Source organism: Protobothrops mucrosquamatus, unplaced genomic scaffold (genome assembly GCF_001527695.2).
Source record: "Protobothrops mucrosquamatus isolate PMUCROS unplaced genomic scaffold, P.Mucros_1.0 scaffold3500, whole genome shotgun sequence".
NCBI classification, from domain to species: domain Eukaryota; kingdom Metazoa; phylum Chordata; class Lepidosauria; order Squamata; family Viperidae; genus Protobothrops; species Protobothrops mucrosquamatus.
Window position 1 is genome coordinate 91690 of NW_015389472.1, and position 3522 is coordinate 95211.

A 3522-nucleotide genomic window follows, 5' to 3' on the forward strand; every position below is an offset into this window, starting at 1 on the left:
GGAGGAGGAGAAGAAGAAGAAGAAGAAGAAGAAGAAGAAGAAGAAGAAGAAGAAGAAGAAGAAGAAGAAGAAGAAGAAGAAGAAGAAGAAGAAGAAGAAGAAGTAGTAGTAGTAGTAGTAGTAGTAGTAGTTGATATAGCTGGGGAGACAGGTTTTCAAAAAGAAAAAAAAAGAACTTGGAAAGGGTAAGGGTAGATTTAAGTTATTTCCAATTCATGTGTGGAGTTTTAACAACTGCATCCTAGGCAAAAAATAATAATAATCCATAGATGTATTTTTCCCCCTGCAGAATATATACCGTGGTGGCACAGTGGTTAGAGTACAGTATTGCAGGTTAATTCTGCCCACTGCCAGCAGTTTGATCCTGACTGGCTCAAGGTTGACTCAGCCTTCCATCTTTCCAGGATGATTAAAATGAGGACCCAGATTGTTGAGGGCAATATGTGGACTCTGTAAACTGCTTAGAGAGGGCTGTAAAGCTCTTTGAAGTGGTATGTAATTCTAAGTGCTATTTCTATTTCTATGCTATTCTTCTATTCCATTGCCATGGTGGCATGGTGGTTAAAATGCAGTATTGCAGGCTAATTCTGCCCACTGCCAGCAGTTTGATCATGACCAGCTCAAGGTTGACTCAGCCTTCCATCCTTCCGAGGTCGGTAAAATGAGGAACCAGATTGTTGAGGGCAATATGTGGACTCTGTAAACTGCTTAGACAGAGCTGTGAAGCGGTATGTAAGTTCTATTGCTATATGCCTAGTTAATATCCAGATGGGAAACTATCAGGAGAAGAGAAGGCAATAGATTAGAGTGGGAAACTGGAAGAACACCTTGGAGGAAAGTAATTGCAATTTATTTCAACGTTTCCAAGAAAAGTACATGGATATTCCCATGAAGCCATCTGAAACCAAGCTTGACTTGAAGACTTTACTATGTGTTTTTTTTCTTCTTACCAACATCTCTATGGAGATTCTCAGCCATCCAGGTTATAGTTGTGTCCAAGGTGCCTTTTTCAAAAGGCAACTGGACTGCTTTTTATTTGAGGAAGAAGAGACAACATTTTGCTTCCTCATCCAAGAGGCTTCCTCAGTTGTAGCTGGATGGTGGGGGGGATGGAAGGATAGTATCTATTGATTTCTTACCAATAGAATTCAAGGATGAATGTATGGACTTTCTGGGGGATACTAGGCAACCCGCAAACATATCTTATTTTAGCACAATAATTCAACATTGGATGCTGCACAAAGCCTAGCCTTCATGTTTGAACTGCTCGAAGAAGAATTCTTAGTGTAGAAGATTCACACAAACATTTCCGTAATTCTAGTGCACGGGTGTCAAACTCGCCACGTCACATGACGTGTCGCGACGTATCGCAACTCTTTTTGCATTGCTGGCAATGGGGTGGGTGTGGCTTCGGTATGATGAAACTGGCTATCATGCCTCCATCGGAGCCTGAATCTGTGGAGGAAAATGAGCTAGAACGGGACCCTATGGAGGTCGAGGAAGAGGAGTCTGTGGCTTCAGAGGAATGTGGGGAAGAGCAGGCCGAGGCAGGCCAGGGCCCTTCAGGAGTGGGACATGAGGAACAGGAGAGACAGAGTTCAGGCGATGAGCAAGGGCCACCCCCTCCTGATCCTAGAGCACGGAGAGTGGAGAGAAGGAGGGAACAACGCAGGCAGGCTCAACTACTCGGGAGGAGAGCGTCCCACCCCTCTCCACAAGGCACCCCTGGAGACTGAGATTTAAGGAGACGCTGTGGGGAGAGGCATTTGTCAGGAACAAACGCTGATTCCTTGGAGTTTTGTGTGTGTTGTTGCTAATCTATTGTTCTGTGACTTCTGCTTGGAAACCCTGAAACTCTGACTATTGGACTGGCTGACAATGTTGCTTGGATAAAAATCTCAGACTATATTTTGGCTTCCCTTTCGAAACTGCGCAGGCAAGCGTGTATTCACACAGACTCGTTAGATTTATGCTGTCTGTGTCATTTCCTCGTTATCTCCGTGGCCTTGAGTAAAATCCTCTCCTAATCAGACTGTATGTGAAACTGCTTGCAGCCTGAGGCAGCTGAAGGTATGTGGGTCTTCCTATGTGGGGAGGCTTGCCAGAAACATGGGAGCATTTGGGGAAAATTTGAAACAATTAAAGGGCGGTTTGAATTGCCAGCTGGACTGCATTGCCTGTGTGCTGTGCCCTGGGTCATCACACCGGCCCACGGGCCGGCAGTTTGACACTGCTGTCCTAGTAGAAGAGAATCTCTGAAGCCCAGAGTTGAACTGTGAAGTCCTGGGTGCTCTCTGAGCTTGGTGGTTGGCTGGCAGATGTTTCATTACCCAACTAGTAACATTATCATCCACAAAGATGTACTAGAAAGAGTACAGAGAAGAGCAACAAAGATGATTAGGGGACTGGAGGCTCAAACATATGAAGAAAGGATGCTGGAATTGGGTATGTCTAGTTTAATGAAGAGAAGGACGAAGGGGGACATGACAGCAGGGTTCTAATATCTCAGGGGCTGCCCCAAAGAAAAGGGAGTCAAGCTATTCTCCAAAGCGCCTGATGGCAGGACAAGAAGCAACGGATGGAAACTAATCAAGGAGAGAAGCAACCTGGAACTAAGGAGAAACTTCCTGACAGGGAGAACAATTAACCAGTGGAACAACCTGCCTCCAGAAGTGGTGAATGCTCCAACACTGGAAGTTTTTAAGAAGAGACTGGACAGCCATTTGTCCGAAATTGTATAGGGTATAGGGGGGGTTGGACTAGATGACCTCCAAGATCCCTTCCAACTTTATTATCATCATCATCATCAACTAGTAACATTATCATCCACAAACAACCAACCTCAGAGAGCACCAAGGACTCCCCATTTCCATAACGAATTACCATTAGCGGAAAACTTTAAAGCGAGGCATGCAAAACTTATGAGCAAGGTCAAGTAAGTTTGCATTTCACTCCTGATTATGCTAATTGTTGTGTCAGGTGAAGCTCTACAAAGGGGCCTTTTTTTTTTCCTTGCAGGCCATGTAGAAGCTAATGAAGAGGCCAGTGATGTTTTTATCTGTATAAATCCGTGCTTCAAAAAAATAATCTGGAAATGGGAGATAATTAAAGCAACACGATGCATTAAATTAATCTGATAGGGTCTAAACTACTCAAGGGAAGACCGTGCCAGCCTGTCAAAACAGAACGTGTTCATTCTCAAACAAACCAGCTCAAATGCTTCAAAACAGATTCATGACTTAGCAATTGCTTGCCATCGAGACATGAAACATTAATTTCACCTGCCACTTCAGACCTTTTCAGAGGCGGAAAAATTGAGATGTTTCCCGGATCAAGGAAAGCCATCACATTCAAAATATTCAGCTGTGCCAAAAATGCTTTTTTCACGAGGCAACTGGACTTTCTTGTTTTTAATAATAATAATAATAATAATAATAATAATAATAATAATAATAATAATAATAATAATAATAATAATAATAATAATAATAATAATAATAATAATAATAATAATAATAATAA